The following is a 26408-nucleotide window of genomic DNA, read 5'->3' on the forward strand; positions in this document are numbered from 1 at the left end:
TTTCACACCAGCAGTTCTAAAATCAGCTCTTAAAATCACTCCCCCCCAACCCCTCCCAGAGGTAGAAATTTCACTTCAAAGACAAGGTGAGATGAATTCTTGAGGGTTTTTTTTAAAAAAGGGAAGGCAATGTGCTTAAGATTAATTATGAAGGCAAATCTGTTTTTATCAGAGTCTTTGACTCTTCCCTTTCCATGCAGTACAGGAACAGAGTGACTAAAAACAATTTGGTTTAATAATTCATGCCTTTACAGTCACATCTTTTGCAAAGTTCATTCATAGTGCAGCTCCAATTTAGCCCATTCAAGAAGAATTCTTTTTTTCAAAACCGCTGCTTTGAAGGAGAGCTGGTCACAGAAAGTTTACAGAAAATACTGGAGCAGCAGTGTTTATAGGACAGCTTTTGAGATGTATAATCTGATGTCAAAACTGCTCCCAATCCTAAAAGTTATGGCTGAACAGACACATTACCAGGCATCTCCCACAAGTTAAGTTGCCCATTTATTTTACTGGAAATGCTTCAGCACAAGAAAAGATTCTGATTTTTATGTTGTACACTGATGCGTAAGAGCATACTTGCAAGCAGAAGCATTTGTGCAAAATTTACACTCTGAAAGATGGATAGCACCATCTTTTTAAAACTGCTGGTGCCAACTCAGTTCAAGATGTCTTTCTGTAAGACAGACCTTCCTATATGAGTAACACTATAAAACCAACCTGTCCTTATATTTCAAATGGCCAAACAAGGTTCAGCTTGCACTTCAACAAAAATGAAAGGATGCAGTACAATGTTAGCGTTTATTTACCAAACAGATGCATAAACATTAAAGACCTACCGTATTTTTCGGACCATAAGACGCACTTTTCCCCCTCCAAAAAGTGGGGGGGAAAGTGTGTGCGTCTTATGGAGCGAATACGGTCCATGGCGGGAGGGAGAGTGAGCGAAAGCAAAGCTGCGCGTGTAACAGGGCGTCCAGCAAGCCTCGTGCTACCACTGCGCCAGCCAGCTGGCCGCTGGCGCCGCCGCCAGCGCCTTGTGCGCCCACGAGCAAGCCCTCAAGGCCAGCTACCCTCTGGACTACCCAACGGCCGCCGCCGCACCCCTCCACGCCGTCCACTCCTCGCCTCCCGCCCTGGCCAGCCACCCGCTCTACGCCTACAACTTCTGCAAGTGTATGCAAAATGAGCTCCTCAGCTTTGTATCTGCAGACGCACACCGCCTTCCCGGGCACCGACAAGCTCCTGGGCTCCAGTTCGCTGGCCGCCGCCATGGCCTGCCATATGCACATCCCCACCTCGGCAGCCCCACCGGGCAGCAGCCCTGCCAGCCTGGCCCTGCGCAGCCCCTACCACCCCCTCGGACTGGGCAGCCGCTACCACCTTTACTCCCGCCCCCTGGCGCTCCCCTGCCCGTGCCCGCCGCCGCCGCTGCCGCCACCGGACCCTACTACTCCCCCTATGCGCTCTACGGGCAGAGACTCACCACCGCCTCCGCCCTCGTGAGTTGTGCGCCGCTGCCGCCTCTTGCTCGCCTCCCCTGTCGGCTTTTCCCGGGGGGGGGAGATGCCAGAGCCTGCCGAGCAGGGATTGGGGCCCCAGGATGCGCACCAATGCGCTGCTGCTGAACCCACAGCTCCGTGGAGCCACTTCACATCCACCGCCGTGAACCGGTTCCTCTGCCCTCCCCCCCCCGTAGAGGCCATGCGAGGAGAAGGGGGATCGGGCCCCTTGCTGCACGGCCCCGGCCGCCGGGAGGCTGCTTATCCCCCGCCCCCGTTTTTTGGGGGGGGCTTGCAACTGGCCGGCAGCCTGGGCTGCGGGAAGGCGGCGGGCTCCAGCCCTCTGGCCGGCGCCTCGCCCCCGTCGGTGATGACGGCCAGCCTGTGCTGAGACCCCTACTGCCTCAGCTACCACTGCGCCGGCCAGCTGGCCGCCGGCACCGCCGCCAGCGCCTCGTGCGCCCACGAGCAAGCCCTCAAGGCCGGCTAGCCTCTGGTCTACCCGACGGCCGCCGCCGCGCCCCTCCACGCCGTCCACTCCTCGCCTCCTGCCCTGGCCAGCCACCCGCTCTACCCCTACAACTTCATGCTGCCCAACGACCCCCAGCCCCACATCTGCAAGTGTTTGCAAAATGCAAAATGAGCTCCTCAGTTTTGTATCTGCAGACGCACACCGCCTTCCCGGGCACCGACAAGCTCCTGGGCAGCTACCCGGGCTCCAGTTCGCTGGCTGCTGCCGCCATGGCCTGCCATATGCACATCCCCACCTCGGCGGCCCCACCGGGCAGCAGCCCTGCCAGCCTGGCCCTGCGCAGTCCCTACCACCCCCTCAGACTGGGCAGCCGCTACCACCTTTACTCCCGCCCCCGGCGCCCCCCGGCCGTGCCCGCCGCCGCCGCTGCCGCCACCGGACCCTACTACTCCCCCTATGTGCTCTATGGGCAGAGACTCACCACCGCCTCCGCCCTCATGAGTTGCGCGCCGCCGCCACCTCCTCTTGCTCGCCTCCCCTGTCGGCTTTCCCAGGGCGGGGGGAGACGCCAGAGCCTGCCGAGCAGGGATTGGGGCCCCAGGATGCGCACCAATGTGCTGCTGCTGAACCCACAGCTCCGTGGAGCCACTTCACATCCACCGCCGTGAACCAGTTCCTCTGCCCTCCCCCCCCCCGTAGAGGCCATGCGAGGAGGAGGGGGATCGGGCCCCTTGTTGCACGGCCCTGGCTGCCGGGAGGCTGCTTATCCCCCGCCCCCGTTTTTTTTTCAGGCTTGCAAAACTTTTGTTTTGTTTTAGTACCGTTCGTAAATGCATCATTAGCCTGATTGTGGCAGCGTTGGGTCCATAAAAGGGAGGGAAGGAGAAATGCATTTTGCAAACAGAGTGTGTGGGGGGGGGAGAGGGATGAAAAATGGGGAACGTGTTGGAGTTGGGAGGGGGGGAGGAGGTATGGTAAAAGAGAAAAAACTGCGAGGGAGCAGGTATAGCTGATACAGCGAGGTAGGAGGAGGGGGGCGTGGGCAGAGGCATCGGCCAATCAGAGCCCGGCAGAGCAGGATTGAAACGCCATTGGGGTCTCTGGGCTTTTTTCCCTCTCCTCTCCTCGGACGAGCCCAACGTTCTCTCGCCTCACAGTGTGTCTGTGTACAGAATCCCCCTGCCTTGTCTTTTGATTCCAGATTCTCATTTACGGTGGAAGATACTGTTGTCAGATACCATACTCAACAATCCTGAGAGGCAAGTGTGTTTTAGTGGTTAGAGTATCAGGACTTGGGAGACCTGGGCTCAAAGCAATGGAAGCTTACTGGGTGACCCTGGGCCATTCACACACTCTGAGCCATGTGATTGTTGTGAGCAAAAAATGGCGAAGAGGAGAGTTGTAAAGCTGCTTGGGGTTTCTGTTGGGGAGGAAAGTGAGGTATAGCGTAGTAGGGTGCCAATCCCCAGGTGGGGGCAGGGGATCCCCTGGTTTGGAGGCCCTCCCCCTGCTTCAGGGTCGTCAGAAAGCGGGGGGAGGGGAGGGAAATGCCTGCTGGGAACTCTGTTATTCCCTATGGAGATTTATTCCCATAGAAAATCATGGAGAATTGATCCGTGGGTATCTGGGGCTCTGGGGGGGCTGTTTTTTGAGGTAGAGGCACCAAATTTTCAGTATAGCATCTAGTGCCTCTCCCCAAAATACCCCGCAAGTTTCAAAAAGATTGGACCAGGGGGTCCAATTCTATGAGCCCCAAAAGAAGGTGCCCCTATCCTTGTATTTCCTATGGAAAGAAGGAATTGAAAAGATGTGCCATCCCTTTCAATGTGATGGCCGGAACTCCCTTTGGAATTCAATGATGCTTGTCACAGCCTTGATCTTGGCTCCACTCCCAAAGTCTCCTGGCTCCACCCCCAAAGTTCCCAGATACCATATTTCTTGAATTGGACTTGATAACCCTAGAATGGAGTCACTCCCTTAAGGCACAGTAAATGGGGTTATGGTACTGTAAATGGAGTCTCCTTTCAGTCCATTACTGTGTGTTACACCATGGATCATGTCCAAACGCTGCTGAGCTTTCTACCTAAGGGGTACTGAAACTGTATGTGTGGATGCCCTTGTTGCACCTGATGCAAGAGCAGTGCCCATATCCATTCATCACATTTTTTTCCTCACCTTTCCTGGGAGGAACTTGAGGAGGCTTACCATACATGTATGGTTAGTGCTCAATGGTAAACATTGAAGAAATGATACTGACAGTCCCTTCATTTCTTGCAGAAAAATACCAGTACGGTACCTCATTTTACCAGTGCAAGCATGATAAAGCAGAAAAGGCTAGCATATAAAATTCCTTTTAAACTAGAGGTAGTAAAATATGCTAAGGAACATGGAAACAGAGCAGCAGAGAGACATTTTGGGCCTCCTCCAACTGAAAAAATGATTAGAGAGTGGAGGAAACAGGAGGATCAGCTGCAAAAAGCAGATAGAAGTAAGCACACTTTCCGTGGGCATGCTGCAAAGTGGCCACAGTTGGAGGTGGACTTGAAAGAATGGATTGTACGTCACCGGAATAATGGCTTCTGTGTCTCGACAAAAATGATAATCTTTGAAGCGAAACGCATTGCTATAGAGAAAGGCATTCAGGATTTTACAGGATCACCATCATGGTGCTACAGATTTATGAGGCGACATAGTCTTGCTATGCGGACCAAAACTAGAATTGCGCAAAAAATGCCAAAAGAATATGAATCCAAAATTCTGTCCTTTCATAAATTTGTCATAGATGCTAGGGAGAAACATGGCTTTGAAATTGGCCAGATTGGGAATATGGATGAAGTCCCGCTAACCTTTGATGTGCCATCTAATAGGACTGTAGATCTGAAGGGTGCTAAAACCATCACTGTGAAAACTTCAGGGCATGAGAAGACCCATTACACAGCAGTGTTGTCCTGCTGTGCCGATGGCACCAAATTGCCACCCATGTTGATTTTCAAAAGGAAAACATTTCCAAAAGAAGTGATTCCGCGAGGAGTTGTTGTACATGTACATGAGAAAGGATGGATGGATGAAAATGGAATGAGAGTATGGGTTGAAAAGGTGTGGTCCAAACGTCCTGGAGGACTTCTGAAAAAACCTGCCTTATTAGTGCTTGACCAGTTTAGAGCACATATTAGCGAACCAACAAAAAAGTGCTTCAAAGAAGTGAAGACTCATCTAGCTGTAATTCCCGGAGGTCTTACCAGCCAGTTGCAACCTCTTGATGTTTCCATCAACAAGCCATTTAAGGTCTTAATGAGAGAAGAGTGGAACAAATGGATGGCTGCTGGTAATCATGATCTGACACCTACTGGACGAATGAAAAGGCCCACCATCACTCAAGTTTGTGAATGGGTGAAAACATTATGGGACTCAGTGAAGGAGGAGGTCGTTGTAAAGTCATTCAAAAAATGTGGCATTAGCAATGCCTTAGATGGAAGTGAAGACGATCTCTTATATGAAGACAGTGAAGAAAGTGATTGTGAGCAAATGAGCTTCCTAAATTCTGACTCTAGCGATGATGAGTTCTTGGGGTTTCCAGAAAACTAGAGTACTCAAACCTTTAAGTCTCTCCATTTGTTAATGACAGTGATAATAGTTCTTAATGCCACTGTTGACTGCTGTTTTGCACTTTACATGGTTCAAATGTTATTGTTATAATTTATTAAATATTTTACTGCTGTTTTGCACTTTACATGGTTCAAATGTTATTGTTATAATTTATTAAATATTTTATTACACTATTTGGTTCAGAATATTTTTTTTCCTGTTTTCCTCCTCTAAAAACTAAATGCGTCTTATGGTCAGGTGCGTCTTATGGTCCGAAAAATACGGTATATTTATAAACCTATATTTAAAGAGAGATGACCTTGCCCCAAAATAATTCAGTTTTTGTGGGGAAGGGACTTGTACATATAACGAAACCACTGGTAACAAACTGTTGACACAGCACATCTAGGGGGCCTAAATTAAGTAACATGTCTCAAAAATAGTTATTAGGAATAGTTAATGTTGAAACCTTTCATTTCTAAATACTACTGATCTCTGTCAAAATTTGGGCTCAGGAATTCTTTGATCCTTTGAAAACTTAAACCGCTTTCCTCATCCCTTGGATTAAGCTGTTAACTAAATTATTTTTATTCCAACTACACTGTCAAAATATATTTCAGCAGTATCAATTTTATAATTTGATTATATATTTTAAATAATTTAACATGCTAATTGTTTGTTGTTCTGGAAGAGTTTTACTGACCTATGGAAAAATTAAATTTTCTTGATTTTAAGTGGGAGTTGTGTGGCCTCTTTGAAAAACACTCAGCAGATTTTTATTGAGACATTTCCTTTCTTAGCCTCAAGCTCATATAAATACCTACATAAGGGGAACAGGGGGTGGGGAGATAAATTAGGTTCAAAATACTGTGAAATGCAAAGAAGTACAGTCTGTGACATTTCTGTTCAACCTCAACCATCTAAGAGATAAACACAATGACTATTCACAACAGCAGTAATTAGCAATGACACAATCTTCCTAGCTTTGCTATGTTAATTTAACACCTCTAGAGAGAAAATAGTGGAGCCAAGGTGTTCCAGTATCAGATTTGAGTTCAGCAATTTTCATACCTCTGAAGCTGAATAAATGGTGATGTTCAGTTCAACAGTTGAATGTCCTGGGATATTTAAATGTTCTCCCACCAGTTTTTGAATGTCACCGCTTTTGTCAAATGTGTGTCCATCTATTATTTCATGTACACATTAAATTTTAGAAGACTGTTCCTAGCAGATGATACTATATCTTACGCTGGTGAAGATCTGATGATATGGCAGATTTTATTAGATCCCAGAATGGATATGGGTACATAATTGGCATCTGACTCCAACTATGACCTCATTCACTCCAACTTGCTTTAATTACTCATAAGCTCCACGTGATCTAAAACCTTGACCTCTCCCCTCCCAGGAGGAAACTGAAGAATTTTCAACTCAGAGTGTCAAGTTAGAAACCAGTCCCCACTTATTTTTCCCTTTGGAACTCAGGGTCATCTCAAACTGGCATGAGTTATTAATCTGAATCAATTAGTGTATGCTGATCATGATTTCGACATAAACGCAACCATAACTAAAAGTATGCCCTCTTGATTCAATTTGATTCAAGAATGTACATAGCAAAACTCTGTTTATTCCTGGCAAATCAGAGCTTCTCCCTATTCCAGGGGTGGCCAATGGAAGCTCTCCAGATGTTTTTTGCCAACAATTTCCATCAACCCCAGCCATTGGCCATGCTGGCTGGGGCTGATGGGAGTTGTAGGCAAAAAACATCTGGAGAGCTACCATTGGCCACCCTTGCCCTATTCCATTAACTACAGGCTGCTCTGCCACTCCTTTAGTCATGGGGGGTTCTCTATCCTTCCCAGAATGCAAGTAATAAACAGATACTGAGCTGCAATCATGACTTTGATTCCAGACCTCTTCTTGACATTCTGATCCCAAACAACTCCTTTCTTAGTCCTGCAGAGTTTTTATAGATTTAAAGTGTGTGGTGACTGAATCTCAAAGGATACATAGAGGAAGCATGTCTAAAATGTTTAATATGTGTTAGTGGTGGCCCAAGGAAATTAAACAATGGTTCCTATCTATGCTGTATCCAATGGGCTCCAGCGATGGGTTTTTGATTAATAATGATTAAAATCAAGGGGATACAAAACAGATCAATACTCAGGATGGAAGAGCAGGATGCAATGCATGGGGGGTGTTTCGAGGGGGGCAGTGGGAGAAATGACAGGGAACAAGTCTTAGCTCAGTAGTGGAACATACTCTATGATTTTAGGAAGCCCTGACATCTGTGTTTTTTGAACAAGTTCAGAACTGGCAGAATTGAGGAGGATGCATTACAGTAAGCCCTCTATATATGGCATTATATTAAACTAACATGCATACAACAGGAGCCTGTACAAGTATGTTAGCCCCACTTGCCCACCTATAAAACTCATTAGTCTTTAAACTGTCACATGACTCCAGTTTATCTTTGCCATAACAGCTGGAATTGCCACCTCAAAGTAATCCATGTTTGATGTTTAATCATGAATGTTAAAGATCTCAGATTATTTTGTTCATTATAATGGTTAGTCTCACAACTGGGGAAGGGAGAAATATCTACCAGAATGGACCACTGGATACTTACCACGAAGGGTCCTTCTCAAAGGAGGAGGACTACTTGGTGGGCGATTCCCACTAATCAGGGGGGCAAAACAAAGTCTTCCACTTCCTGTCTTCTGGGTGGGAGTCACCCATCTCTCCAGTTCTGGCAACTCCAAAAAGCAGTTAATGAGCTTCTAAACAAGAAAGAACTAGTACTCTTAAATTACAACAAGGACTTCAACAGGGAGAATAGTTGGTAATAGTAATAACAGAATCATAGCGGCAGGAAGTAGTTCTGCAGAGCGGAACCTATTGGCCATAGGTTTTGCCCATTCTGTCTTTAGCTGTTTCTCAAAGTCTGGGTAAAGGAAACATCTTTTTCACTATACTAGATCTAGGGAAGAATGCTTTGTTCCCGTTGGGTCTGCTCTTCGCCTCTGGTGAAGAAGAATTTGGGTCTTCTCCTGGGGCATTCTCTTGCAGCTCTAAGGCTGCCATAATCTTGGTTAAGCGACAAGGATAGTCCTCAGACTTAAAGAATCTTCTGGACTGTTCTGGGATTTCTACTTTTTCTTCTTTCTCATGTGAAAAAATTCTCCTTTCCCCCTTACACCTGCTTCACTATCTGAAGGGTGAATGGTTCCACTGGGAGTTATCTCTCTCTTTTCCTGGTGTGATCCTCTTTCCTAGTTGCCTTAGTGGGCCAGCTAGATCTTCCTCTGGAGAAAAGAGTTTCTTCCATATCTCTTTCTCTGAAAGAGGAAGGCCCTGTAGAAGGGCTGGAGCAAGTCCTATGCCATTTGTCTTGCACCCCACCCCCCGGCAGAAGTTTGCAATCCCCCCTAATGGTTTGTCTAAGCAAGGCTATAATTCAGAGAAAGGTATGGTGGTTCTCAATCCTTACTAATTACTCATGAGTAGACCTAACCTTTGCACATCACTCATGAGTAGATCCAGATCATTGTGGGCCCAATTGCTGCTGCTCCTTGTTCAGAAGAGCAGCTTTGAAGATTTTCTCTGGGCCCTGCAGTCTGTCTGGCTTATGGGTGTGGTGAAAACCACTCCACAGTGTCCTTCTGGTTTGTGGTTGACTCAGACATGGCTGCCACATATACAGGTGATAGGGAGGAATGGCATCTCTTTTTGATTCTCTGCCTTCTTCTTCCCGGCATTGGCTGACAAAGTGGGTCCCAATCGATCTGCAATGGTATCTGCAGTTGTTTAAACTGGGATCGGCTGTGAGAGGGGCTTCCAGCTCTCCCTCAAAGAAGAAGCCGCAGCTACTCTCTCAATTTTCCATCTCTAGAGCAGTCAAAGGACACACTCTATGCAGGCTGATTTACAGGAAAGGGGAGAAACTGATTGCCTCAGTCAGCAGTCTGCCCCCTACTGGGGGCTCAGGCCTTCAGTCCTTTTAATCTTCTTCGTGAAGATAAAAGAGAACGGGGTCAAAGTAGGAAAGATTGATAGAGCTCTAAGGAATATTAGTGTAGAAAAAAGTAGAAAAGGGGTTGAATAGGTGAGACAGCACCTATTCTCAACTGCTCTCCCTGTCGAGGCAGGAAAAGAACTGGTGAGATGGGTGACAGGAAGTGGAAGACTTTGTTCCCGCCCCCCTAATTGGAGGGTGAGAATTACTCACCAAGATGTCCTCTGACTCAGAGGGAGAAAGAGGACAGGTGCTATCTATAAAATTACCGGGGGGGGGGTTACATCATAATTTATCTTCTTACAACATGAGAGTCCCCTGAGTTCAGGAGGGCATAGATGTGTTACAGTAAAAAGCTCACTCTAATCAATATCTTCTTAATATACATATAAACTCTAGTTGAAATAATTTATCACTATGAAGTTGCAGGATAAAGAGCTGCTAAACTGAAGATATTAGATGAGATGCTACAGATTAATTCTATGGAAGTGTGGTCTTTCTGAAGCAATCAGGGGCCTTTATCAGGAACTTAACAATTCAAGTGAATGAAAAAAAAGACTCTACCAACTGGTTGACACACGAACACAGTCTGTGAAACGTTAGCTCTATTCACATGTTAATGAATGCATGTACACCCTGCCTGTGTGTGTGTGTTCATTAAAAAAAAAAAGCCAACATGTGTTTACTTTACAACTGAAACCAGGGACCAGTACCAGGATAAATCTGGCAGATAAACCACACATTCTGCTATGGACGTACTGAATGCAAAAATGAGAATTAGTCAGTGTATATATTTTAAAAGTGCACACCATACATGGACTGTTCAGCATGACTTGTGAACAGGATAAGAGTCTTTGTAAGGTGACAGGTTGAGTTGAAGACTCCAGTATTAGGCCAAAAGTGTTCTACGCATATACATGTAAGACTAAATTCTCATGATCTTCTTTCCTCCTCAAAAGAGAGACTGTTTTTGTTTTAACCAATTTATTGATAGCATATGGTTACAGAACTTAATTTCCCTTCGTTGCTTCAATACTAACCCATATGACTTTTCAATCCCCCCTCCCTCCAATATAGACTTCCCCGAGGTTATAGATTCTAATTCAATACTAAAGATACATCTGACTAATCAAAATTCGTTATATAAATATTTCCCCCCCCTTCTTGCTTCTTCGTTTCCCCCCCCCCCCCATTATTACTAAAAAATTGTCCAATGTCTTCTTACATTCGACTCTTTCTCTATGTATTCTTTAAACTTCCTCCACTCTTTTTTAAATATCTCCAAATCATAGTCTCTTAATGTTCTAGTTAATTTATCCATTTCACTCCACGATAGAACTTTCATAGTCCAATCCCATTTATCCGGTATTTTTTCTTGCTTCCAAAGCTGCGCATACAATGTCCTAGCAGCTGATAGCAGGTACCAAATTAGAGTCCTATCTTCCTTTGGATATTTTTCTAATTGTAATCCGAGCAAAAATGTCTCTGCAATTTTCTTAAAGTCGTAACCCAATATTTTGGAGATTTCTTGTTGTATCATCTTCCAATACTCTTTCGCTTTTTCACATGTCCACCACATATGGAAGAAAGAACCTTCATGTTTTTTACACTTCCAACATCTATCCGGCATTTTCTTGCTCATCATAGCCAATTTTTTCGGGGTCATATACCACCTGTACATCATCTTAAAACAATTTTCTTTTATGCTCTGACAAGTTGATATCTTCATTGAGTTCTTCCAAAGGTATTCCCATGCATCCATTTGTATTTCTCTATTCACATTGATTGCCCATTTGACCATTTGAGATTTTACTACTTCTTCTTCTGTAGACCATTTCAATAATAACTTATATACTTTTGATATCAATTTTTCATTATCACCAAGCAGGACCCTTTCCAATTCTGTTTGTTCTCGTCTAATTCCTTCCAATTTTATATCATTTTCCAACAAGCTTTTAATTTGTTGCATTTGAAACCAATCATATTTATTGTCTAGCTCTTCCAAAGATTTTAATTCAATTTTATCTCCTCGAATCTTGAGCAGTTGGTTATATGACATTTCTCTTTTATTGTCGGATTCAGCTGTTATTTTTATTACTTCTGCTGGCACTATCCACAGCGGTTTTCTCTCGTCCCCATATTTCTTATATTTTATCCAAGTACTTAGTAAAGTGTTTCTAACATAGTGGTGAGAGAAAAGACCATCCATTTTATTCTTCCCATAATACATATACGCGTGCCAGCCGAATTTATTTCCGTGAGCTTCTAACCATAAAGGTTTTTTATCTAACAGCATTATCCAATCTTTAATCCATGTCAAACAAACTGCATCATGATACAATCTTAGATCAGGAAGTTGAAAACCTCCTCTCTCTTTAGCATCTGTTAAAATCTTCATCTTTATTCTTGGTTTCTTTCCGGCCCATATAAAGTCAGAGATTTTCCTTTGCCATTTGTTAAATTGTTTTGCATCTTTTACAATCGGGATGGTTTGAAATAAATCCATTATTCTTGGCAAAATATTCATTTTGATTGCAGCTATCCTACCCAATAAGGACAAATTAAGCCTATTCCATTTCATCAAATCTTTGTCCATTTTGCACCACAGTTTTTCATAATTATTTTTGAATAAATCAATATTCTTCATTGTTATCTCTATTCCAAGGTATTTAACTTTGGTTGTGACTTCACAACCCGTCACCTCTTGTAGTTCTTTTATTTTATTTGGTTGCATATTTTTACATAAGAATTTTGATTTCTCTTTGTTTATATACAATCCTGCTAGTTCTCCATACTCTTTTATCTTGGCTAACAACAATGGTGACACTTGAATCGGATTCTCCAGTATAAACACTATATCGTCTGCAAAAGCTTTGTATTTATAAGAGAATCTTAAAAAGAGAGACTGTTTTTGAATCAAGAATGCAGCTCTATACATTGAACGCCTGGATTACATATCAAGAAAATGAGAAAGTGCACAAATGATTGAGCGAGTTAATAAGTAAAAAAGTGGCAGTGTCAGGGTTGGGTTTCAGAAGATAAGGGTGCCACAGTGACTGACCTGATGAAGGTCAAACCCTGGCAGACCCTGAGGTTCTTGGATCCTCTGACTTCCAAGGGCTGGCAAGGGAAGCACAAAAGCCAAGGTGGCCCCTGAGCATAAGCCAAGGTCAGAGACTGGGACTGCCAAGGAATCCGCTGAGGAGATTAATATATTGCCGTGGACCCCACAATCATCTCCAGAATCACTGGGGAAGGGAAGGTAGAGAACCCTATTGAAAGTTTAGCTTAGGCAGCATAGTGCATGACTGGATGCTTTGGGATTCTTCTCTGCATTGGAAGAACAATTTCACGTGACACTTTGCAGGATGCTGGGCAGAGTCCTGCTGTAAGTGTCTGCAGATTTCAAGCCACTCAGCCCCTGCTCTGGGTATTGTGAGATCAACAGCTCTGAGAGTACTTGCTATCCCTGCCTGTGCTGATGGTGCTTCTGAGAACTTCTGCCTGCCTTGGGTGCCAGCAGGTGGGCTTGGTTAGGAACTTCTGAACTGACATGAGGTATTGCCCAAGAAGCTAAATCCCTATCATGCAATCCTTCTTACTCCCACAGCAGACCTAAAGCAACTGTGACCTTCTGGTGGGGATATATTACTTAGAAAAATTTGATATAACTTTTTAACACCTACGATATTAGCATTAAGTTACCACCTCTTCTATAAACATCCTTTGAGATACAGGCAAGACAACTCTTCCATTGTCTAAATGGGGGAGTGGTAGGAGTGTAGTGAAGGAAACTAGACTAAAACAAAACAGCAAGTTGCTAAGAAAACACAGATACCAAACATCAAGATATACTGAAGACATGAAGAAGAGAGCAATGGGGCTTCCAAACACCATCTTTTCCTCTGAACAACATTCATGGTTAAAGTGTCAATGGGTTTTTTGTTTTGTATTTTTTATGATTAACCCAGAAAATAACTTGGCAAAATGCCTGTATAGGAAGCTAATAAATGAGTGTCTCTTATTGGCGATGCTGGTGAACTGGAAGACAAACAGGAACAATGTCCTGAAAACAGAACCTTAAAATAAGGGCAGCACATAAAAAAGCTTTGGAAAGCAAGTGCTCTTTTCTTCAAACCAGGATTTATGGGGGCGAAGGGTTATTAACATTTTACGAGAAGAAGGGGGAAAGTATCTTTTTAAAGAATTTTTTTTAAACCCTAAAATCATACCACCATTAAGTTCTTGAAAGCTTCTGTGCCATTCATTATTATTCTCAGCAGCTTTTGTAAAAGGAAGTTACATTTGTAAATAATGGTGGCTTTCCTAACATCTGTTCCCGAGATCTGTTTCTAGTCCCAAAGCCTGACTGTATAAGATCAAGGCATCTTAGAAACCTTACTGTATCCCACCTTTGATTTTTAAGAAGCAATTTAGATTTTTACAAGTAATTTAGATAAAAGCATCTAATTTTGTTGCAAGGTATCAGAAAGTCTTTAATCTAATTTTTAAAGAAGCAGCTTTCAAGAAGAAAAAGATAACATGCATCCCAACCAAACACGAGTGAGAAAGAGAGAGAGATGCTGTAGCTTGAACTACCTAAGAATACCAAGTGGAAAAAGCAGGCACTTCATTTTTCACATCTGGAAGCTTTCTTGCAATACTTTCAGAGTGTCTTGCTCAGATATAATGCCTACAGGAAAGGAATCCTCAGCTGAAAGTCCCTTTCAATAACCTCATTGATCCACAGAACAATATACGGCCAACTACTTCTACCTATGTAATTTCCCTAAGGTAACTGTTTAAACTATTTTGTTTTAAAACTGCTTCACACAGCCCTGCTTCCTAATACTTCCTGTGTGCTCCCATTCTAGACTATATATTTCTAACCACACCACAGAAACTAAAGTCTGTTTCAGAAAAATGTTGTTGTATAACTGCTTCAATTGTGCAACTACCCTCTTTCAAAATGAGAGTGTATACATTCTGTACTCCATAAATGAGATATGTGCTTTTTTTAAGGGAAAGGCGGGAAAGAAGAAAACATACCAAATTAATCTTTCCTGTCCATTCCCAAGTTTGCAATATGTTTCAGAAACAGTCATCAAGAATCAAAATATGTCAATAATCATGGAATATTTCAGGGCATGATCAATGTCCATTTACAGATATGTCCAGGGCTCAAAGAATGCTGTGGAATACCATTTTTAATAAAGGCACAGACAAGATCAGACTTTATTTCCCTTCCACCTCTCACAAATACAATCTTTTGTCAATCATCAGAAATCATTACAGAGCAGTGCACAACTGAAATATTCCTTCCTGCAGTCAACAGCAACAAGCTGCTTTACTGTAGGCTGCAAGGTTTTTATGTTAGTAGAAAACAGGGCTGAAACTGGAGTTGACCTCAACACTAGAGAAAAACCACAATCATTGTCTTGGTTATCCTTTCTAAACAATGATCGGAATGCCAGAGGTTTCTACAAGAGCTCAATACCGCTCAGCTCATCCTGCTGAGTTTCTTTTGAAGAGGAAGTTGCAGCGTGTACAGTGTGAACTTTAGAGGTACTTAACATGCTTGAAAAATAAAACTGTATATTCAAGAGTATCTTTCTCCCTTTTAATAGAGAAATAACAAAGACTCAACGGTAAATATTCCACAAAGGACTGATGTCACATTTACTGAAGAATAAACTTATACATCTATATTCTAGTCAAAAGCTACTTAGAATCATAGAAGGGACCTCCGGGGTCATCTAGTCCAACCCCCTGCACAATGCAGGAAACTCACAAATACCTCCCCCTAAATTCACAGGATCTTCATTGCTGTCAGATGGCCATCTAGCCTCTGTTTAAAATCTCCAAGGAAGGAGAGCCCACCACCTCCCAAGGAAGCCTGTTCCACTGAGGAATCACTTTAATGGTCAGGAAGTTCTTCCTAATGTTGAGCCGGAAACTCTTTTGATTTAATTTCAACCCATTGGTTCTGGTCCTACCTTCTGGGGCCACAGAACACAATTCCACACCATCCTCTATATGACAGCCCTTCAAGTACTTGAAGATGGTGATCATATCACCTCTCAGCTACCTCCTCTTCAGGCTAAACTTGCACCACTCTAGCCAAAAGCTACTTGTAGCACCCTCTAAGCCACTGCAAAAGCTACTACATTGCCAAAAAAAAAGTAAAATTAAGGCCAGTGAAACATGAGAGATGACAATGATTTAAATTGCTCTGACAAACTCAGAAAGCTCTCACTGCAAAACAAAAATATTTGGGTGAACCAAGTTGATTATCAGATTGGCAGCAGGTGGGGGTGGGTGGGATCCTTCCTCAATTCAACAGACCCCCCCCCCCCATATTAAAAGGCAGTAGCAGTTACATGCACTATCACTAAGAAGAGATGTCCAGTGAACTAACTCACAAATTCAAAAGCTGACATTATTTCATTGCAGTTTTTATGAAAAAATACAGTATTTTAAAAGCATTAAAACCCACCTTAGTTTCCAGAGTCTAAATATAATTCAGTGTCTTGCAGTGAAACCACAGGAGACCAAATCATTACATTGAAGCAGAGAGTTTCTGTGGAACCAGAACACCTAGAAAAATATGAAGGGACACAGGTAAGTTTTTCACAAAAGATAAAATGAGAACTAATAGTGAAATACTAAGCACAGTTACACTTGAAGACTTGCACTAAATGGGCTTAGAAGGGTTATAACTCTACGTAAAACTGCGCTCCAAATTACTGGTTCAGAAAGGCAGGAGGCAGAGAGAACAGCATCTTTTAAAAAAAAGGGACAAGAATAAAAATAACTACAAGGGCTTAAGTTTCATATACCACTTATTGAGCTAAAGGATTTTAACTTCTTCAAGAATTGCAAAGATTTGCCACACAGAATGAAAAGCAAAGGCCTTCCAGCTTATACCAGGTTAAAGTATTACTGTTGGTCATTATTTTACATGTAGCTTTGGACTGGGTGGGGACTTGTTTAAGTAAACAGTAAAGGTATCTGAATGCTCCAATGATTCACCACTGAAATTATAATCTAAAACCCCTCTGCATGCAGAAAAACAGAAGGGAAACTAGCCCTATTTCTAACATGCTAGTTTTCCAGACTTTTACATTTTTTTATTGGTGGATGTGTAAAAATGCAGCTCTCCATCTGAAGCCCCAAATGGTACAAATTCAGGAAAAGCTTTAATAGTAGTACCAACAGACAGGTCTAAGCGGAACAGGTTTCTTCCTAAAGCACTAGATCACTCTTAAAACAACATCTAACACAAAATATAATACTACTACTATTCTTCCTTGGTACTCTTTTCAAAACAACGGGGGAAACTAGAGAAATTACAGGAAGCAGCCTTTGTTCTTAGCAAATCATGATCAAGTGTCTACTATCGAGTTCTATACTTTTAGAATAGTCGGTGCCAAGGCTTTTTAAAATTCCTGCTCCCCCCTCCACCCTTTGCTGTAATAAATGTGAAAATAATCCTCATGACAGAAGGTAGCATCCATTCCTACAAAATGAACTGTTGTCATTATCCAAGAATCAATATAATTTTTTTTCTTTTAAAGTGAATGTAACACCGCATATTGATTTTGTATTTTGAGTACATCGCATTTCGGTCAGGGTAAGAAAGATTTCAGAGAAAATGGAGGGGGGAGGGAGGGTCTTGCAAAGGTAAACGAGTTACTACAGTTTAGTCTCAGAAACATAGGCCTCACAATTATGTTTCCGGTACCTGTGTTGGAGGAGGAAAGTGAAATCTTCATGTACAATTATACAAGCTGTGTATTTCACTGAAAGCAAAGAAACTGGGCGCAGAGAAATGGTATGCACATTGCATATGTTCAGACAGCAAATACATCTAAGGTTAGATCCAGCAAAGTATGAGCAGAACTGAAAATATACTTAGTCCAGTTCCACTTGCACAAGTAACAGTACAACACGTAGTGCAAACCACAGAACTTTCACTGCTGCATCAACCCAATCAAAAAACACCTTATGTTATTCTTGCAGCCCCCGAAACACAAAATTTAGACCCAATGGTTTTAACAACAGCAGACTGCGGGCTTCGATCACTGGCATGGAAGGTTGTCACATGTCACTTTCACGGGGTTTTCCCCCCCTGCATGCAAGAATTTTGCTCTGGAACAGTTCTTCCTTCTAGACAGAGGGCATTCTTTGGATGTTTTTCTACACACCTCACAGCCCAATTTTATAACATGGTTTATCAGTCATATAAACAAGACACTGCCTATGTCAAGAATTGGAAGCAATTAATATTGAATATATCTTATTCTGATGGAATGAGGCGGAGGAGATAGGATTTATACTCCACCCTTCACTCAGAGTCTCAGAGCAGTTTACAATCTCTTTTCCCTTCCCCTTCCCACAACAGACACTCTTTGAGGTTGGTGGGGATGAGAGAAGCCTTTCGAGAACTGCTCTTAAGAAAGCAGCTCTTTCAAGAAGTGGGAATGACCCAAGGTCACTCAGCAGGTACATGTGGAGCAGTGGGGAATCAAACCCGGATCTCCCAGATTAGAGCCCACGAACTTAACCACCTCACCAAACTGGTTCTCTTTATGTACTTTATAACAAAACCCATAATCAGGTGTGTAGGTCCTCAAATGGCCACATGAGAGATTCAATTATTCAGCATTCCAGTATAACTATAACCACTTTGTAAATCATAACTAAGTCAAACTCTAAAAATAAAAAGGTGTTAGTGCTAGTCTCAACATGGAGAACCCATTTTTAAATTCAATTCAATTCATTTTGCAGTAACAGAGGAATAACCATACAAAATCTGTTTTGTGACACTTTAAGACAGGGGTGGGGAACTGTTCTTCTGCCAAGGGCCATATGGATATTTATAACATCATTCACGGGCCATAAAAAATTATCAACTTAAAAAACAGTGCTCCACCGAGGGAGAATAATTCAGGCCAGCAAAATTAATGCAAATAATTGTTTTTCTATTTGAAGCCATGTGGGGAGAGACTAATCTGGCACACACACACACACCCCCTTCCTGCCACCCTAGGCAAATGCCTAGGTCTAGGGCTTTTCTGTAGGAAAAGCCCAGTAGGAATTCAGTAGCATATTAAACCACATCCCCTAATAATAGCATATTAGGTCGCACACTCATTAGCATATTCGGCCACGCCATCTGGGATAATCAAGTGCAAACTGAACTGTAACTTTTCCAGGCCCTGCAGCAATTCTGGCTGGCCAGCCAGGCCACAGGGAGGCTGCCACACAGTACATCTGGGCCCTGTGATCCCTGCCTGGCCCTGGGGAGGTTGTTGCACAGTGCAGCTGGGCCCCACAATCCTTGCAGCTGGGCCCCACAATCCTTGCTGGCCAGCCAGGCCCCAGAGAGGCTGCCACATGGCTTGGTTCGGCCCCCAAATCCCCGAGGGCCACACCTAGTGACCTCGAGGGCCACATACAGCCCTTGGGACAGAGGTTCCCCACCCCTGCTTTAAGGGCTAATGAGGGAGGGAGGGAGGGAGGGAGGGAGGGAGGGAGGGAGGGAGGAAGGAAGGAAGGAAGGAAGGAAGGAAGGAAGGAAGGAAGGAAGGAAGGAAGGAAGGAAGGAAGGAAGGAAGGAAGGAAGGAAGGAAGGAAGGAAGGAAGGAAGGAAGGCACCAGAATAATCCTTTATGTGTATGTTCTAACAAAAGGAGCTTTGACTCTTGAAAGATTAGACCCCAAAAATCTTGTTGGTCTCTAAGGTCCTCCTGGACTCAACTCTAACAGTCTGAATGTTTCTTTCACATGATATAAATTGAAAAGAGTAATTTCCTCCAAGATCTAAATGGAAAAGAGTCATTACTATATCTAACAGTAAAGTGGGTGGTTCATGTCAATCTTGACAGCAGGCAGCAAAACCAACCACTGGGATTTCAGGCACATAGAAAAATATTATGCAAATTGAGGTGGGTACACCAAAAGAAACCCTAAATGAGGACAACTGCCATTCAAATATTAAGACTTAGTTAAAGGAGGAGGAGAGAGAAAAAACAGGGATACTGGCCTGCTCAAGCCATTACAAATTTATAGTATGCTGAAGAAGAAAATTAGGATTGAGGATAATTGTTTATGACACTTTTTATTCCTCTCAGGGTCCCATACCATTAATTTGCTATTCATCAAACTGTGGTTATTTAAAACATTTTTATGCCACCTTTCCATCAAATTCAGTGAACATTAAAAAATTCCAAACATTACAAAACATTTTACACACACACGCACACCCTATCTATATATAATGGGGTTGGCAGAACTGTCTCCTCATCCCCATGCAATATTCTGAGCACTAGTGAAGAAGTTCTGCACCATCAAAGAAAAAAGAATGCAAAATGGAACAAAAAATTAATAATTTCAAGGTGGAACTTGAGTTTTTAAGGGGGGGTTTCATTGCCACACAATACACATGGAGACTGAATGATGAATTTCATCCAAACGTAAGCATCTTTTTTCCATCACACAAAATTGTTTACAGCCTACCCATCTGAACAGCCAACTTCAATAAGAATATTAGACCACCCTGACAAGGATGCGGAGAGAACATGAGGAGAGGTCTGCTGGATCAGACCAAAAGTCTATTTAGTCTGGCATCCTGTCTCACACAGGTGGCCATGAGACAAAAACATCAGCAATTAAGTACACAAGCTCTTTAAAAAAAAAAAAGTATTTCCACACAAAAGAACCTGCAGACACACAGGGAAAAAGAAACATTTATTATACATCTACTGGCTAGTTTAAATAATTTATAAACTTTTCTCTAAGGTTTTCCATATCAAAATCGTTTTCTGGAGAAAACAATAAAGCTTTGTTAGGGCAAGGGTTTCATAGCTGGGGATATGCTTGGAGTTATACACACATAGAACAAGAAATCTCTCTATGCTTTTGCAGCCGTAATCAATATTTCAAGATTTAAAGGACGCTACTAAGGGGTGGCAGAGGAAGGCAATGGCAAACCAACTCTTCCTCTCACTTGCCCTTAAAAGCCACTTGGTGGGGTTGCCATGGGTCAGCTGCAACTTGATGGCACTTTGCACACACACAAACACACACAAAGGGTTGGATCCAAAGATCCGTGCACAGAAAGTGTCTTCAGTACTCAGAAGGACTGTTGTATGTTCAAGCAATATGGGAGAAAAGCAAAGCCAAATTTAAAGATGCTTCTGCAAAAAAGCAAGACAAGTAGGCCAAACTAACTCTTTTAACAAATTTTAAAGTGACTTTTTAAAATGGTTTAAAGCGTCAAATAAGCTTTTAAATTCTTTTTTTTATTGTTATAACCCTCAAGTCATCAAATTTTAACATAAAGATTCTTTGTGGGACTTTTTATAAGGTACTTTTAAGGTTGTTCTAGATGGTTAAAAAGTTCTGGTCAATGACTGTAATAATAAACTGAACTGATGCTTCTGCAAATGGCAGCAAGAGAACTGCTGCTATTCCTACCTACTAGTGCAATGATCAAATTCTTCCATTAGTGCTTGCAGCTATGTTCCTTCCTGTTAGTTTTTGGGAGCCAACCTAGATTTTTGTATAGGATAGGTTACCAAGTTCATAGATCCAGCCCTGTATGGAGAATTCCCAGAGGCCTGCCAGTTGTGTTTCACAAACATTAAGGGATAGATAAACCTTAAGTTCTATGATCAAGAACTCCTTTAAGGAGGAAGTTCAATTATTTTAAATTTGAATATGGAGAGGAATACCCACACACCATTTTCAAATTTAAAAGCACAGAAATAAAACTACTGCCCCAAAGAGAAACCACATGCGAGGAGCTGTTACACAACAGAAGGTTTTGCTCTAGGGCTGCCAACATGTGGCCCGCTCCATGCTTGGGGGCCCCCAGCCTGCAAGCATGGAGCACTTCCGGGTGATATCATCATGCGGTGCACGCTTTGTGCACAAGAGAGGACTCCCCTGCCACAGCCAAGGTAGGACTTTGCAACTCTATTTTGCTTTAAATGAAAAGACAGAATCAGCTTTGCTTGACTTTGCCCTGAACCCGAAAGGGCAGGTAGCTTGATCTCATCAGATCTTGGAAATGAAGAAGGTTAGACATGGTTAGTACCTGGAAGGGGCATCACCAAGGATTGTTGCACCAGGGTTGCTGCATAGAGGCATGCAGTGGCCAACCACCTCCATTTGTCTCTTACCTTGAAAACCCTACAGTGCCAATGTAAGTCAGCTGCGACTGGACAGCACTTTCCACCACCAACGTTCAAGTTTAATATAATGCTATACATTAAGACTATCTATCTAGTTCATCTCCTTCCTAAAAAGAAACCTGTTTTACTCATCCAAGCCAGCTGAGTAATACTTCTAAACAAAGAACGACAATTCTTGTCCAGATTATTCAGTGCTTCTCACTGCAGCATGAGACAACCACTTTCTCATATTCTGGGTCATTTAACAAGTAATTCATGGATTATTTACACTACCATTAATTTTTAAAAGGTACCACACTTGCATAAGAGAGCAATAATTTTCTTCCCCTTTGTCCCCTCAAGATTGAAGGTGCAACACATTAGCCAGATTATTTTCTCAAAATTGTCGTGGAAACTAACTTCTAGATGACTGCTCTGAAATTAGAGGGGGGAAATTAGCTGCTCTTATTTTTTCTTAAAACTTTCCAACAAACATTGGGTGGAAATTGATGTTGTGATAGATGTAAAGCATAAAACACAGGTCTGTGTGACATATTTAGATAGGAAATTAGGTACTAGGAAGTTTTTGGCTGTTTTAGAGCTCACAGAGCTTTCACAATGCTGCCAACACTTCTGAAATTATTGCGAACTATATATTTCCAAGAGTCTTTAAAAATCATACTGTATGCAGGAAACCCCAAATTCAGTTGAACCCAAAGAATGCAAACCCTGACAAAGTTTAACTGGAATGATGGGATGGGATACACAAAACCCCTAAGCCATATTCAGATGCACACAACTGCAACACATGAAAAGGCAGAGGAACAGCCTGGAGAAAGACCTCTGATGGAACTAAGGAAATGGCGAGGCTCTTATGGGAAAAAGCATGGCTGAGGCGGGAGAAGTATTCTGAATTTTAATTTCATTCATTCATACAAAATTTTCCAATAAAATATCTTTAAAATACTGTTATTGAAGTAACAAATTAAAACTTCAGGGACCTCAGACTGGAGCAACTCTACATAGGATGGTAGTGTTTGAAATAGGGTTCCCAAGTCCAACACCAGAAATATCTGGGGACTTTGGGGGTGGAGCCAGGAGACCTTGGGGGTGGAGCCAGGAGACACTGGGGTGGAGCTAGGGGGGAGGGGGGGAAACGGCGAGCTGCCCCGTCTCGGAGCGGGCGAGGCTGCTGCCACCTCTTCTCCGCTCGCCGTGGCTGCTCCTCCGAGATGGGCTCAGCCAGAACTCATCTCGGAGGAGCAGCCATGGCGAGCGGAGAAGAGGTGGCAGTAGTAGAGGTATAAGTGGAAGACAGCTGATTTTAACATGGCTGTTTGTAAAATTCTACATCAGCTTTTAATTAAGAATAATTCAGCCACAAAATAGTTTAAAACATACAGTAATTTTGAACAATACATAATGTATCACTACACAATATATTCTCCTTGTATAACCTCATAACACTAACTCAGCCTTCCAAATCCTCACTAGAAAAGTTAGCTACAAGCAAGTGGCATTGCAAGTAGCACCAGAATCCTCAAGTTATATAAAGATTGGCTCATTTACACTTTGACAGTACTTGCGAAAGGTTTGGATAGTATTGCTAACTTGGAACAGTAGTTGGCCCTCCTGGGGGATCTGGAGTCTCTGCTACCACGTTAAAAAAAAAAGGGGGGGTGAGCAATGTTCCCTCTAAGCTACAGAGTCTTGTGAGCAAAAATTCTACTTTGTGAGCTACTGGCATTAAAGTTGTGAGCTACTGCATTAGTGTGCTCTTCCTGAGCTAAGACAAAAATGTGTGAGCTGGAGGCTAAAAATCTGTGAGCTAGCTCACGCACGCTATCTCAGCTTAGAGGGGACACTGGTGGTGAGGGAGATTCTCAGCCATCACTTAATATTTTTTAATTCTCTCAAAGAAGGGCTTCATCTCCATGCATACCAGGCTATGCAAGGATGCACAGTATGCAATTCAAATGGAAGTCCGCCAAACTTAACAACTGGCATCCCCATCATGAATGCTCTCCATCCTTATCAGGTGCTTTAAGAGACTACAGTTTGTTCCTTGTCTTCAAAGCTAGGATTCTAAAGGCCAAACTACACAAGTCATTTTTTAGCCAGTCGGTTCCCTGAATCTGACTTACTTTCCATTCATCCATGCCTGTAAGCAGAGTACATCGACTATGCGCACTTCCAAAGTTAAAAAAAAAAGTTACTTCCAAAAGTTAAAAAAAAAAAGTCTGTGCCATGGCTCATTTCAGCTTTGGAAAACAGCAAGGGGCGGAGGTATGAACCCCTCCTCTGCCTGTGCCATAGTTCTCCCAACAAATTTCAAAATGACATTCCCTGTTGCTGCTGTCTGGATGTGGGGAAAATGAGACGGCATTAGGGAACCTGGACATGACTTCCTAAAAACATATAGTGTCGTTTAGCCCTAAGACTAGGTCTCGACACGAATGAGGGTGTAATAGATGGCTGAAGTCTGTATCACTTCAGAGTGGAGGGGAAGAGTTCTACAATTTTCATACTTCCCCTACATTATCTATTGCCCATAAATGGAAACTAATGTAGCATGTTTAAACTAAAATTTGTCCCCCCCCCAAAAAAAATGTGCTAATACTTAATTTGCAGGAAGTTTTTATATGGGGCACAGGGGTCATTTTGCAGAAAAAGAGGTGCCGGAGCTCATTAGCACCACTCATTTGCATAACTCATTTGCATATGCCACACACCCCTGACATCACTGGAAGGTATACTAAATTTTATCAGCTCAGCATCTACCTTAAAACGCTTCTTGAATTATTGTCATAATAACTCATAATAAAAGCTTATTCCCATCACACTTTTTCAGTTATTTTCTCCTATGTGGTCACAGTGGCATGATGAAGATTTCCATCTGTCTGCTTTATATGTTTTGGTTATCGTCCCATTTTTTGTGGGAGAAAATATTAGAAAGTTTGTCAAATCTTAGAGTTCAGCAAAATTCTCACAGGGGGTTTGAATAATGGAGCCCAGAATCAAATATTTGGGGGGTGGGGGAAAGAAAAAAAGAGCACAATAAAATGTAGAGGTTCCAGAGCTCCTGCCCAAGATGAGGTCTGCATGGAGAACATTAAAACGAGACTCCCCCACTACAGGCTTAAGTGCTACAGTTCATCCTATTCTACCTCAGGCTATTGCATTCACAGACCAGGCCTAAGCTACAGTTAAATCCTATTTTAGAATCCCTGATTAGAATCATAGAATCATGGAGTTGGAAGGGACCTCTAGGGTCATCTCTCTCCCCATATGAGCCCCAGAGAGCGCTGAGTTCGGCTGGAAAAAACCAGCTGAATATCCCTGGGCCAAGGGAGGCCAGATTGAAGGCCACCCGGGATCGGGCCTTCTCTATTGCAGCTCCACTGCTGTGGAATCAACTCCCAGAGGAGGTACGGGCCCTACGATGCTTAGATCAATTCCGTAGGGCCTGTAAGACCCACCTCTTCAAAATAGCCTTCAACTAACGACAAGCTAGGAAGTGCCGTTGAAAATGCTTTTAGTACTGAATTCTATTGAAGATCTAATGTTTATAGCACCATATTGTTAATGTTAATGTTAATATAATCTGTAATTTGTTTTAACCATGGTTTTTTAAGTATAACTCGATGTATAATGTATTTTTATGCTGTGAGCCGCCCTGAGCCTGCCTTGGTGGGGAGGGCGGGATAGAAATATAAAGTTGTTGTTGTTGTTGTTGTTATTATTATTTCTAGTCCAACCCCCTGCACAATGCAGGAAACTCACAAACACTTCCCCCTAAATTCACAGGATCTTCATTGCTGTCAGATGGCCATCTAGCCTCTGTTTTTAGCATCTTTGGCCAGTCTAAGCTCATACTGAGCTTTAGCTTTCCTAACTTTTTCTCTACAAGCACTGGTGATTTGTTTATATTCATCCTTGGTTATAAAGCCCTCCTTCCAATTCCTAAAGGAGTCTTTTTTATTTCTCAAGTCTTTAGAGAGCTGTTTATGCAGCCACTTTGGCTGCTTTAGGCTTTTTCCATTTTTTCTTCTCATAGGAATAGTCTGTGATTGCACTTTCAGTATTCCGCTTTTAAGAAACTCCCACCTCTCCTGAATCCCCTTCCTCCAAGTATCTCTGACCATGGGATTTTACCGAGCATAGTTCTAAGTTTATCAAAGTTTGCCTTTCTGAAGTCCAACCTATGACTACGTATTGCTTTTCCCTTCCTTGTAAAGTCCAAAATCACATGGTCACTACTGGGTCACTACTGCCCAGGGTGCCCGCTATTTCCACTTCTTCAATCAATTCTTCCTCCTTGGTGAGAATCAAATCCCAGACAGCAGATCCCCTTGCTTCCTTCTTTACTTTCTGGAAAAGGAAGTTTTCAGCAAGATAAATCAAGAATTTATTGACTTTTCACTTTTAGCAGAGTTGGACTTCCCTCATTATTTCTTTTCCCTGATCTGTCCAAAGTATTTACAATTGTTCCATTGAAGTCTCCCATTACCATTCTTTGTTCATAAGTCACTTGGTCTAATTGTTGCCCGATATCTTTAAAAAAAGAGTCCTTTGCCCCATTTGGGGCATACAGTCCCAATAACAACATCTTTTTGTCATTCAACATCACTTCCACAGCTAAATATCTTCCGTCATTA

General features: G+C 42.6%; 1 protein-coding gene across 1 annotated transcript in view; it reads right to left on the reverse strand.

Annotated features, from left to right (window-relative positions):
- The window catches only part of KLHL29 (kelch like family member 29), a 713901-nt gene that overhangs the window by 609641 nt on the left and 77852 nt on the right, over positions 1–26408 (reverse strand). Inside the window, exon 2 of the mRNA XM_060233441.1 lies at positions 16068–16168. The gene's annotated coding sequence lies outside the window, so the exon portion shown is untranslated. The remainder of the gene's footprint in view (positions 1–16067; positions 16169–26408) is intronic.

The sequence above is a fragment of the Heteronotia binoei genome, chromosome 1 (assembly GCF_032191835.1).
Source record: "Heteronotia binoei isolate CCM8104 ecotype False Entrance Well chromosome 1, APGP_CSIRO_Hbin_v1, whole genome shotgun sequence".
Lineage (NCBI taxonomy): Eukaryota > Metazoa > Chordata > Lepidosauria > Squamata > Gekkonidae > Heteronotia > Heteronotia binoei.